Below are 14,216 nucleotides of genomic sequence, written 5' to 3' on the forward strand. Positions count from 1 at the left end.
AGATGCCACCGCCGTTTTGTGCAATACCTCTACTCAACTGGAGTACTTTCTACTGGCTAATCAGTAAGTGCTACCTCGTTGGGTAAATGTATAGTGCTTTTCCTACACTACAACTGCGTGAAGGGCCAGAAGAGATGTCTACAGTGACCATGTGTGTCTTTACCGGCGCCGACGGGCCCCGGGGTTCCTCGAGTCAGCTGTCCATCATAGTGGGGGGAAAGGGCGGGAAGACGATGCCCACCGCTGGTGTGTGGGGCGGGGCCAAACGGGCGTGGCTTCCATGCAGTTCACATGCCTCTTGTTTATAAAGGGCCAGAGACCGATCAGAGCAGCAGATGAGGAGACAGAACCTCCTGGAGTCAGGAACCACACGGGGATTGCGCTCGAGCAAGTCATGGATGCACAGCTCTATCCAGGATCACAGCTAATTGTTGACGGTAGATATGGGGAGAACAGCACACCTGCCCAGCCTCGACCTAGCTCCCGAATGTATTGTGCTGATGAATGCGTTACTGAATTTGAGCTTCAACTCGGGCACCTGCTTTATTTATATCTGTAAGTGCTTCCTGTTGAGGTTTAATTTTTGTGACAGGAGCATCGTGCCAGAATGAATCCTGCCCTGCATATTTACCCACGAAGATGCCACCGCCGTTTTGTGCAATACCTCTACTCAACTGGAGTACTTTCTACTGGCTAATCAGTAAGTGCTACCTCGTTGGGTAAATGTATAGTGCTTTTCCTACACTACAACTGCGTGAAGGGCCAGAAGAGATGTCTACAGTGACCATGTGTGTCTTTACCGGCGCCGACGGGCCCCGGGGTTCCTCGAGTCAGCTGTCCATCATAGTGGGGGAAACGGCGGGAAGACGATGCCCACCGCTGGTGTGTGGGGCGGGGCCAAACGGGCGTGGCTTCCATGCAGTTCACATGCCTCTTGTTTATAAAGGGCCAGAGACCGATCAGAGCAGCAGATGAGGAGACAGAACCTCCTGGAGTCAGGAACCACACGGGGATTGCGCTCGAGCAAGTCATGGATGCACAGCTCTATCCAGGATCACAGCTAATTGTTGACGGTAGATATGGGGAGAACAGCACACCTGCCCAGCCTCGACCTAGCTCCCGAATGTATTGTGCTGATGAATGCGTTACTGAATTTGAGCTTCAACTCGGGCACCTGCTTTATTTATATCTGTAAGTGCTTCCTGTTGAGGTTTAATTTTTGTGACAGGAGCATCGTGCCAGAATGAATCCTGCCCTGCATATTTACCCACGAAGATGCCACCGCCGTTTTGTGCAATACCTCTACTCAACTGGAGTACTTTCTACTGGCTAATCAGTAAGTGCTACCTCGTTGGGTAAATGTATAGTGCTTTTCCTACACTACAACTGCGTAAAGGGCCAGAAGAGTTGTCTACAGTGACCATGTGTGTCTTTACCGGCGCCGACGGGCCCCGGGGTTCCTCGAGTCAGCTGTCCATCATAGTGGCGGAGAGTTGTCTACAGTGACCATGTGTGTGTTTACCGGCGCCGACGGGCCCCGGGGTTCCTCGAGTCAGCTGTCCATCATAGTGGGGGAAAGGGCGGGAAGACGATGCCCACCGCTGGTGTGTGGGGCGGGGCCAAACGGGCGTGGCTTCCATGCAGTTCACATGCCTCTTGTTTATAAAGGGCCAGAGACCGATCAGAGCAGGTAGGTATGCGGGGTGCCGATGACTGCCATATATATAGGTAAAATACCTTCCAAGGCGCGCAGGTGCAGACACCGGGCTCGTCAGCCAAAGTCGCTCGAATGAGCTATTAGTAATTTACGTAAATGGGTCGCGACACTGCTCGTCATGCTGCAAATAACCCCAAAGGATTCTGGATAGTGTAGTGGCTACGGTGAGTACGCCTACGCCACGAGTATATAGAAATATAATGCCATCCCTGGACACGTGTTTCGAGGTAATTGCCTCTCGTCAGCAGGGAGCAGGTAGGTATGCGGGGTGCCGATGACTGCCATATATATAGGTAAAATACCTTCCAAGGCGCGCAGGTGCAGACACCGGGCTCGTCAGCCAAAGTCGCTCGAATGAGCTATTAGTAATTTACGTAAATGGGTCGCGACACTGCTCGTCATGCTGCAAATAACCCCAAAGGATTCTGGATAGTGTAGTGGCTACGGTGAGTACGCCTACGCCACGAGTATATAGAAATATAATGCCATCCCTGGACACGTGTTTCGAGGTAATTGCCTCTCGTCAGCAGGGAGCAGGTAGGTATGCGGGGTGCCGATGACTGCCATATATATAGGTAAAATACCTTCCAAGGCGCGCAGGTGCAGACACCGGGCTCGTCAGCCAAAGTCGCTCGAATGAGCTATTAGTAATTTACGTAAATGGGTCGCGACACTGCTCGTCATGCTGCAAATAACCCCAAAGGATTCTGGATAGTGTAGTGGCTACGGTGAGTACGCCTACGCCACGAGTATATAGAAATATAATGCCATCCCTGGACACGTGTTTCGAGGTAATTGCCTCTCGTCAGCAGGGAGCAGGTAGGTATGCGGGGTGCCGATGACTGCCATATATATAGGTAAAATACCTTCCAAGGCGCGCAGGTGCAGACACCGGGCTCGTCAGCCAAAGTCGCTCGAATGAGCTATTAGTAATTTACGTAAATGGGTCGCGACACTGCTCGTCATGCTGCAAATAACCCCAAAGGATTCTGGATAGTGTAGTGGCTACGGTGAGTACGCCTACGCCACGAGTATATAGAAATATAATGCCATCCCTGGACACGTGTTTCGAGGTAATTGCCTCTCGTCAGCAGGGAGCAGGTAGGTATGCGGGGTGCCGATGACTGCCATATATATAGGTAAAATACCTTCCAAGGCGCGCAGGTGCAGACACCGGGCTCGTCAGCCAAAGTCGCTCGAATGAGCTATTAGTAATTTACGTAAATGGGTCGCGACACTGCTCGTCATGCTGCAAATAACCCCAAAGGATTCTGGATAGTGTAGTGGCTACGGTGAGTACGCCTACGCCACGAGTATATAGAAATATAATGCCATCCTGGAGTCAGGAACCACACGGGGATTGCGCTCGAGCAAGTCATGGATGCACAGCTCTATCCAGGATCACAGCTAATTGTTGACGGTAGATATGGGGAGAACAGCACACCTGCCCAGCCTCGACCTAGCTCCCGAATGTATTGTGCTGATGAATGCGTTACTGAATTTGAGCTTCAACTCGGGCACCTGCTTTATTTATATCTGTAAGTGCTTCCTGTTGAGGTTTAATTTTTGTGACAGGAGCATCGTGCCAGAATGAATCCTGCCCTGCATATTTACCCACGAAGATGCCACCGCCGTTTTGTGCAATACCTCTACTCAACTGGAGTACTTTCTACTGGCTAATCAGTAAGTGCTACCTCGTTGGGTAAATGTATAGTGCTTTTCCTACACTACAACTGCGTGAAGGGCCAGAAGAGATGTCTACAGTGACCATGTGTGTCTTTACCGGCGCCGACGGGCCCCGGGGTTCCTCGAGTCAGCTGTCCATCATAGTGGGGGGAAAGGGCGGGAAGACGATGCCCACCGCTGGTGTGTGGGGCGGGGCCAAACGGGCGTGGCTTCCATGCAGTTCACATGCCTCTTGTTTATAAAGGGCCAGAGACCGATCAGAGCAGCAGATGAGGAGACAGAACCTCCTGGAGTCAGGAACCACACGGGGATTGCGCTCGAGCAAGTCATGGATGCACAGCTCTATCCAGGATCACAGCTAATTGTTGACGGTAGATATGGGGAGAACAGCACACCTGCCCAGCCTCGACCTAGCTCCCGAATGTATTGTGCTGATGAATGCGTTACTGAATTTGAGCTTCAACTCGGGCACCTGCTTTATTTATATCTGTAAGTGCTTCCTGTTGAGGTTTAATTTTTGTGACAGGAGCATCGTGCCAGAATGAATCCTGCCCTGCATATTTACCCACGAAGATGCCACCGCCGTTTTGTGCAATACCTCTACTCAACTGGAGTACTTTCTACTGGCTAATCAGTAAGTGCTACCTCGTTGGGTAAATGTATAGTGCTTTTCCTACACTACAACTGCGTGAAGGGCCAGAAGAGATGTCTACAGTGACCATGTGTGTCTTTACCGGCGCCGACGGGCCCCGGGGTTCCTCGAGTCAGCTGTCCATCATAGTGGGGGGAAAGGGCGGGAAGACGATGCCCACCGCTGGTGTGTGGGGCGGGGCCAAACGGGCGTGGCTTCCATGCAGTTCACATGCCTCTTGTTTATAAAGGGCCAGAGACCGATCAGAGCAGCAGATGAGGAGACAGAACCTCCTGGAGTCAGGAACCACACGGGGATTGCGCTCGAGCAAGTCATGGATGCACAGCTCTATCCAGGATCACAGCTAATTGTTGACGGTAGATATGGGGAGAACAGCACACCTGCCCAGCCTCGACCTAGCTCCCGAATGTATTGTGCTGATGAATGCGTTACTGAATTTGAGCTTCAACTCGGGCACCTGCTTTATTTATATCTGTAAGTGCTTCCTGTTGAGGTTTAATTTTTGTGACAGGACCATCGTGCCAGAATGAATCCTGCCCTGCATATTTACCCACGAAGATGCCACCGCCGTTTTGTGCAATACCTCTACTCAACTGGAGTACTTTCTACTGGCTAATCAGTAAGTGCTACCTCGTTGGGTAAATGTATAGTGCTTTTCCTACACTACAACTGAGTGAAGGGCCAGAAGAGATGTCTACAGTGACCATGTGTGTCTTTACCGGCGCCGACGGGCCCCGGGGTTCCTCGAGTCAGCTGTCCATCATAGTGGGGGGAAAGGGCGGGAAGACGATGCCCACCGCTGGTGTGTGGGGCGGGGCCAAACGGGCGTGGCTTCCATGCAGTTCACATGCCTCTTGTTTATAAAGGGCCAGAGACCGATCAGAGCAGCAGATGAGGAGACAGAACCTCCTGGAGTCAGGAACCACACGGGGATTGCGCTCGAGCAAGTCATGGATGCACAGCTCTATCCAGGATCACAGCTAATTGTTGACGGTAGATATGGGGAGAACAGCACACCTGCCCAGCCTCGACCTAGCTCCCGAATGTATTGTGCTGATGAATGCGTTACTGAATTTGAGCTTCAACTCGGGCACCTGCTTTATTTATATCTGTAAGTGCTTCCTGTTGAGGTTTAATTTTTGTGACAGGAGCATCGTGCCAGAATGAATCCTGCCCAGCATATTTACCCACGAAGATGCCACCGCCGTTTTGTGCAATACCTCTACTCAACTGGAGTACTTTCTACTGGCTAATCAGTAAGTGCTACCTCGTTGGGTAAATGTATAGTGCTTTTCCTACACTACAACTGCGTAAAGGGCCAGAAGAGTTGTCTACAGTGACCATGTGTGTCTTTACCGGCGCCGACGGGCCCCGGGGTTCCTCGAGTCAGCTGTCCATCATAGTGGCGGAGAGTTGTCTACAGTGACCATGTGTGTGTTTACCGGCGCCGACGGGCCCCGGGGTTCCTCGAGTCAGCTGTCCATCATAGTGGGGGAAACGGCGGGAAGACGATGCCCACCGCTGGTGTGTGGGGCGGGGCCAAACGGGCGTGGCTTCCATGCAGTTCACATGCCTCTTGTTTATAAAGGGCCAGAGACCGATCAGAGCAGCAGATGAGGAGACAGAACCTCCTGGAGTCAGGAACCACACGGGGATTGCGCTCGAGCAAGTCATGGATGCACAGCTCTATCCAGGATCACAGCTAATTGTTGACGGTAGATATGGGGAGAACAGCACACCTGCCCAGCCTTCGACCTAGCTCCCGAATGTATTGTGCTGATGAATGCGTTACTGAATTTGAGCTTCAACTCGGGCACCTGCTTTATTTATATCTGTAAGTGCTTCCTGTTGAGGTTTAATTTTTGTGACAGGAGCATCGTGCCAGAATGAATCCTGCCCTGCATATTTACCCACGAAGATGCCACCGCCGTTTTGTGCAATACCTCTACTCAACTGGAGTACTTTCTACTGGCTAATCAGTAAGTGCTACCTCGTTGGGTAAATGTATAGTGCTTTTCCTACACTACAACTGCGTGAAGGGCCAGAAGAGATGTCTACAGTGACCATGTGTGTCTTTACCGGCGCCGACGGGCCCCGGGGTTCCTCGAGTCAGCTGTCCATCATAGTGGGGGGAAAGGGCGGGAAGACGATGCCCACCGCTGGTGTGTGGGGCGGGGCCAAACGGGCGTGGCTTCCATGCAGTTCACATGCCTCTTGTTTATAAAGGGCCAGAGACCGATCAGAGCAGCAGATGAGGAGACAGAACCTCCTGGAGTCAGGAACCACACGGGGATTGCGCTCGAGCAAGTCATGGATGCACAGCTCTATCCAGGATCACAGCTAATTGTTGACGGTAGATATGGGGAGAACAGCACACCTGCCCAGCCTCGACCTAGCTCCCGAATGTATTGTGCTGATGAATGCGTTACTGAATTTGAGCTTCAACTCGGGCACCTGCTTTATTTATATCTGTAAGTGCTTCCTGTTGAGGTTTAATTTTTGTGACAGGAGCATCGTGCCAGAATGAATCCTGCCCTGCATATTTACCCACGAAGATGCCACCGCCGTTTTGTGCAATACCTCTACTCAACTGGAGTACTTTCTACTGGCTAATCAGTAAGTGCTACCTCGTTGGGTAAATGTATAGTGCTTTTCCTACACTACAACTGCGTGAAGGGCCAGAAGAGATGTCTACAGTGACCATGTGTGTCTTTACCGGCGCCGACGGGCCCCGGGGTTCCTCGAGTCAGCTGTCCATCATAGTGGGGGAAACGGCGGGAAGACGATGCCCACCGCTGGTGTGTGGGGCGGGGCCAAACGGGCGTGGCTTCCATGCAGTTCACATGCCTCTTGTTTATAAAGGGCCAGAGACCGATCAGAGCAGCAGATGAGGAGACAGAACCTCCTGGAGTCAGGAACCACACGGGGATTGCGCTCGAGCAAGTCATGGATGCACAGCTCTATCCAGGATCACAGCTAATTGTTGACGGTAGATATGGGGAGAACAGCACACCTGCCCAGCCTCGACCTAGCTCCCGAATGTATTGTGCTGATGAATGCGTTACTGAATTTGAGCTTCAACTCGGGCACCTGCTTTATTTATATCTGTAAGTGCTTCCTGTTGAGGTTTAATTTTTGTGACAGGAGCATCGTGCCAGAATGAATCCTGCCCTGCATATTTACCCACGAAGATGCCACCGCCGTTTTGTGCAATACCTCTACTCAACTGGAGTACTTTCTACTGGCTAATCAGTAAGTGCTACCTCGTTGGGTAAATGTATAGTGCTTTTCCTACACTACAACTGCGTGAAGGGCCAGAAGAGATGTCTACAGTGACCATGTGTGTCTTTACCGGCGCCGACGGGCCCCGGGGTTCCTCGAGTCAGCTGTCCATCATAGTGGGGGGAAAGGGCGGGAAGACGATGCCCACCGCTGGTGTGTGGGGCGGGGCCAAACGGGCGTGGCTTCCATGCAGTTCACATGCCTCTTGTTTATAAAGGGCCAGAGACCGATCAGAGCAGCAGATGAGGAGACAGAACCTCCTGGAGTCAGGAACCACACGGGGATTGCGCTCGAGCAAGTCATGGATGCACAGCTCTATCCAGGATCACAGCTAATTGTTGACGGTAGATATGGGGAGAACAGCACACCTGCCCAGCCTCGACCTAGCTCCCGAATGTATTGTGCTGATGAATGCGTTACTGAATTTGAGCTTCAACTCGGGCACCTGCTTTATTTATATCTGTAAGTGCTTCCTGTTGAGGTTTAATTTTTGTGACAGGAGCATCGTGCCAGAATGAATCCTGCCCTGCATATTTACCCACGAAGATGCCACCGCCGTTTTGTGCAATACCTCTACTCAACTGGAGTACTTTCTACTGGCTAATCAGTAAGTGCTACCTCGTTGGGTAAATGTATAGTGCTTTTCCTACACTACAACTGCGTGAAGGGCCAGAAGAGATGTCTACAGTGACCATGTGTGTCTTTACCGGCGCCGACGGGCCCCGGGGTTCCTCGAGTCAGCTGTCCATCATAGTGGGGGAAACGGCGGGAAGACGATGCCCACCGCTGGTGTGTGGGGCGGGGCCAAACGGGCGTGGCTTCCATGCAGTTCACATGCCTCTTGTTTATAAAGGGCCAGAGACCGATCAGAGCAGCAGATGAGGAGACAGAACCTCCTGGAGTCAGGAACCACACGGGGATTGCGCTCGAGCAAGTCATGGATGCACAGCTCTATCCAGGATCACAGCTAATTGTTGACGGTAGATATGGGGAGAACAGCACACCTGCCCAGCCTCGACCTAGCTCCCGAATGTATTGTGCTGATGAATGCGTTACTGAATTTGAGCTTCAACTCGGGCACCTGCTTTATTTATATCTGTAAGTGCTTCCTGTTGAGGTTTAATTTTTGTGACAGGAGCATCGTGCCAGAATGAATCCTGCCCTGCATATTTACCCACGAAGATGCCACCGCCGTTTTGTGCAATACCTCTACTCAACTGGAGTACTTTCTACTGGCTAATCAGTAAGTGCTACCTCGTTGGGTAAATGTATAGTGCTTTTCCTACACTACAACTGCGTAAAGGGCCAGAAGAGTTGTCTACAGTGACCATGTGTGTCTTTACCGGCGCCGACGGGCCCCGGGGTTCCTCGAGTCAGCTGTCCATCATAGTGGCGGAGAGTTGTCTACAGTGACCATGTGTGTCTTTACCGGCGCCGACGGGCCCCGGGGTTCCTCGAGTCAGCTGTCCATCATAGTGGGGGGAAAGGGCGGGAAGACGATGCCCACCGCTGGTGTGTGGGGCGGGGCCAAACGGGCGTGGCTTCCATGCAGTTCACATGCCTCTTGTTTATAAAGGGCCAGAGACCGATCAGAGCAGCAGATGAGGAGACAGAACCTCCTGGAGTCAGGAACCACACGGGGATTGCGCTCGAGCAAGTCATGGATGCACAGCTCTATCCAGGATCACAGCTAATTGTTGACGGTAGATATGGGGAGAACAGCACACCTGCCCAGCCTCGACCTAGCTCCCGAATGTATTGTGCTGATGAATGCGTTACTGAATTTGAGCTTCAACTCGGGCACCTGCTTTATTTATATCTGTAAGTGCTTCCTGTTGAGGTTTAATTTTTGTGACAGGAGCATCGTGCCAGAATGAATCCTGCCCTGCATATTTACCCACGAAGATGCCACCGCCGTTTTGTGCAATACCTCTACTCAACTGGAGTACTTTCTACTGGCTAATCAGTAAGTGCTACCTCGTTGGGTAAATGTATAGTGCTTTTCCTACACTACAACTGCGTGAAGGGCCAGAAGAGATGTCTACAGTGACCATGTGTGTCTTTACCGGCGCCGACGGGCCCCGGGGTTCCTCGAGTCAGCTGTCCATCATAGTGGGGGGAAAGGGCGGGAAGACGATGCCCACCGCTGGTGTGTGGGGCGGGGCCAAACGGGCGTGGCTTCCATGCAGTTCACATGCCTCTTGTTTATAAAGGGCCAGAGACCGATCAGAGCAGCAGATGAGGAGACAGAACCTCCTGGAGTCAGGAACCACACGGGGATTGCGCTCGAGCAAGTCATGGATGCACAGCTCTATCCAGGATCACAGCTAATTGTTGACGGTAGATATGGGGAGAACAGCACACCTGCCCAGCCTCGACCTAGCTCCCGAATGTATTGTGCTGATGAATGCGTTACTGAATTTGAGCTTCAACTCGGGCACCTGCTTTATTTATATCTGTAAGTGCTTCCTGTTGAGGTTTAATTTTTGTGACAGGAGCATCGTGCCAGAATGAATCCTGCCCAGCATATTTACCCACGAAGATGCCACCGCCGTTTTGTGCAATACCTCTACTCAACTGGAGTACTTTCTACTGGCTAATCAGTAAGTGCTACCTCGTTGGGTAAATGTATAGTGCTTTTCCTACACTACAACTGCGTAAAGGGCCAGAAGAGTTGTCTACAGTGACCAAGTGTGTCTTTACCGGCGCCGACGGGCCCCGGGGTTCCTCGAGTCAGCTGTCCATCATAGTGGCGGAGAGTTGTCTACAGTGACCATGTGTGTGTTTACCGGCGCCGACGGGCCCCGGGGTTCCTCGAGTCAGCTGTCCATCATAGTGGGGGAAAGGGCGGGAAGACGATGCCCACCGCTGGTGTGTGGGGCGGGGCCAAACGGGCGTGGCTTCCATGCAGTTCACATGCCTCTTGTTTATAAAGGGCCAGAGACCGATCAGAGCAGCAGATGAGGAGACAGAACCTCCTGGAGTCAGGAACCACACGGGGATTGCGCTCGAGCAAGTCATGGATGCACAGCTCTATCCAGGATCACAGCTAATTGTTGACGGTAGATATGGGGAGAACAGCACACCTGCCCAGCCTCGACCTAGCTCCCGAATGTATTGTGCTGATGAATGCGTTACTGAATTTGAGCTTCAACTCGGGCACCTGCTTTATTTATATCTGTAAGTGCTTCCTGTTGAGGTTTAATTTTTGTGACAGGAGCATCGTGCCAGAATGAATCCTGCCCTGCATATTTACCCACGAAGATGCCACCGCCGTTTTGTGCAATACCTCTACTCAACTGGAGTACTTTCTACTGGCTAATCAGTAAGTGCTACCTCGTTGGGTAAATGTATAGTGCTTTTCCTACACTACAACTGCGTGAAGGGCCAGAAGAGATGTCTACAGTGACCATGTGTGTCTTTACCGGCGCCGACGGGCCCCGGGGTTCCTCGAGTCAGCTGTCCATCATAGTGGGGGGAAAGGGCGGGAAGACGATGCCCACCGCTGGTGTGTGGGGCGGGGCCAAACGGGCGTGGCTTCCATGCAGTTCACATGCCTCTTGTTTATAAAGGGCCAGAGACCGATCAGAGCAGCAGATGAGGAGACAGAACCTCCTGGAGTCAGGAACCACACGGGGATTGCGCTCGAGCAAGTCATGGATGCACAGCTCTATCCAGGATCACAGCTAATTGTTGACGGTAGATATGGGGAGAACAGCACACCTGCCCAGCCTCGACCTAGCTCCCGAATGTATTGTGCTGATGAATGCGTTACTGAATTTGAGCTTCAACTCGGGCACCTGCTTTATTTATATCTGTAAGTGCTTCCTGTTGAGGTTTAATTTTTGTGACAGGAGCATCGTGCCAGAATGAATCCTGCCCTGCATATTTACCCACGAAGATGCCACCGCCGTTTTGTGCAATACCTCTACTCAACTGGAGTACTTTCTACTGGCTAATCAGTAAGTGCTACCTCGTTGGGTAAATGTATAGTGCTTTTCCTACACTACAACTGCGTGAAGGGCCAGAAGAGATGTCTACAGTGACCATGTGTGTCTTTACCGGCGCCGACGGGCCCCGGGGTTCCTCGAGTCAGCTGTCCATCATAGTGGGGGGAAAGGGCGGGAAGACGATGCCCACCGCTGGTGTGTGGGGCGGGGCCAAACGGGCGTGGCTTCCATGCAGTTCACATGCCTCTTGTTTATAAAGGGCCAGAGACCGATCAGAGCAGCAGATGAGGAGACAGAACCTCCTGGAGTCAGGAACCACACGGGGATTGCGCTCGAGCAAGTCATGGATGCACAGCTCTATCCAGGATCACAGCTAATTGTTGACGGTAGATATGGGGAGAACAGCACACCTGCCCAGCCTCGACCTAGCTCCCGAATGTATTGTGCTGATGAATGCGTTACTGAATTTGAGCTTCAACTCGGGCACCTGCTTTATTTATATCTGTAAGTGCTTCCTGTTGAGGTTTAATTTTTGTGACAGGAGCATCGTGCCAGAATGAATCCTGCCCTGCATATTTACCCACGAAGATGCCACCGCCGTTTTGTGCAATACCTCTACTCAACTGGAGTACTTTCTACTGGCTAATCAGTAAGTGCTACCTCGTTGGGTAAATGTATAGTGCTTTTCCTACACTACAACTGCGTAAAGGGCCAGAAGAGTTGTCTACAGTGACCATGTGTGTCTTTACCGGCGCCGACGGGCCCCGGGGTTCCTCGAGTCAGCTGTCCATCATAGTGGCGGAGAGTTGTCTACAGTGACCATGTGTGTGTTTACCGGCGCCGACGGGCCCCGGGGTTCCTCGAGTCAGCTGTCCATCATAGTGGGGGAAAGGGCGGGAAGACGATGCCCACCGCTGGTGTGTGGGGCGGGGCCAAACGGGCGTGGCTTCCATGCAGTTCACATGCCTCTTGTTTATAAAGGGCCAGAGACCGATCAGAGCAGCAGATGAGGAGACAGAACCTCCTGGAGTCAGGAACCACACGGGGATTGCGCTCGAGCAAGTCATGGATGCACAGCTCTATCCAGGATCACAGCTAATTGTTGACGGTAGATATGGGGAGAACAGCACACCTGCCCAGCCTCGACCTAGCTCCCGAATGTATTGTGCTGATGAATGCGTTACTGAATTTGAGCTTCAACTCGGGCACCTGCTTTATTTATATCTGTAAGTGCTTCCTGTTGAGGTTTAATTTTTGTGACAGGAGCATCGTGCCAGAATGAATCCTGCCCTGCATATTTACCCACGAAGATGCCACCGCCGTTTTGTGCAATACCTCTACTCAACTGGAGTACTTTCTACTGGCTAATCAGTAAGTGCTACCTCGTTGGGTAAATGTATAGTGCTTTTCCTACACTACAACTGCGTGAAGGGCCAGAAGAGATGTCTACAGTGACCATGTGTGTCTTTACCGGCGCCGACGGGCCCCGGGGTTCCTCGAGTCAGCTGTCCATCATAGTGGGGGGAAAGGGCGGGAAGACGATGCCCACCGCTGGTGTGTGGGGCGGGGCCAAACGGGCGTGGCTTCCATGCAGTTCACATGCCTCTTGTTTATAAAGGGCCAGAGACCGATCAGAGCAGCAGATGAGGAGACAGAACCTCCTGGAGTCAGGAACCACACGGGGATTGCGCTCGAGCAAGTCATGGATGCACAGCTCTATCCAGGATCACAGCTAATTGTTGACGGTAGATATGGGGAGAACAGCACACCTGCCCAGCCTCGACCTAGCTCCCGAATGTATTGTGCTGATGAATGCGTTACTGAATTTGAGCTTCAACTCGGGCACCTGCTTTATTTATATCTGTAAGTGCTTCCTGTTGAGGTTTAATTTTTGTGACAGGAGCATCGTGCCAGAATGAATCCTGCCCTGCATATTTACCCACGAAGATGCCACCGCCGTTTTGTGCAATACCTCTACTCAACTGGAGTACTTTCTACTGGCTAATCAGTAAGTGCTACCTCGTTGGGTAAATGTATAGTGCTTTTCCTACACTACAACTGCGTGAAGGGCCAGAAGAGATGTCTACAGTGACCATGTGTGTCTTTACCGGCGCCGACGGGCCCCGGGGTTCCTCGAGTCAGCTGTCCATCATAGTGGGGGGAAAGGGCGGGAAGACGATGCCCACCGCTGGTGTGTGGGGCGGGGCCAAACGGGCGTGGCTTCCATGCAGTTCACATGCCTCTTGTTTATAAAGGGCCAGAGACCGATCAGAGCAGCAGATGAGGAGACAGAACCTCCTGGAGTCAGGAACCACACGGGGATTGCGCTCGAGCAAGTCATGGATGCACAGCTCTATCCAGGATCACAGCTAATTGTTGACGGTAGATATGGGGAGAACAGCACACCTGCACAGCCTCGACCTAGCTCCCGAATGTATTGTGCTGATGAATGCGTTACTGAATTTGAGCTTCAACTCGGGCACCTGCTTTATTTATATCTGTAAGTGCTTCCTGTTGAGGTTTAATTTTTGTGACAGGAGCATCGTGCCAGAATGAATCCTGCCCTGCATATTTACCCACGAAGATGCCACCGCCGTTTTGTGCAATACCTCTACTCAACTGGAGTACTTTCTACTGGCTAATCAGTAAGTGCTACCTCGTTGGGTAAATGTATAGTGCTTTTCCTACACTACAACTGCGTGAAGGGCCAGAAGAGATGTCTACAGTGACCATGTGTGTCTTTACCGGCGCCGACGGGCCCCGGGGTTCCTCGAGTCAGCTGTCCATCATAGTGGGGGGAAAGGGCGGGAAGACGATGCCCACCGCTGGTGTGTGGGGCGGGGCCAAACGGGCGTGGTTTCCATGCAGTTCACATGCCTCTTGTTTATAAAGGGCCAGAGACCGATCAGAGCAGCAGATGAGGAGACAG

This window comes from Triturus cristatus, chromosome 8, assembly GCF_964204655.1.
Source record: "Triturus cristatus chromosome 8, aTriCri1.1, whole genome shotgun sequence".
In the NCBI taxonomy this organism is placed as follows: domain Eukaryota; kingdom Metazoa; phylum Chordata; class Amphibia; order Caudata; family Salamandridae; genus Triturus; species Triturus cristatus.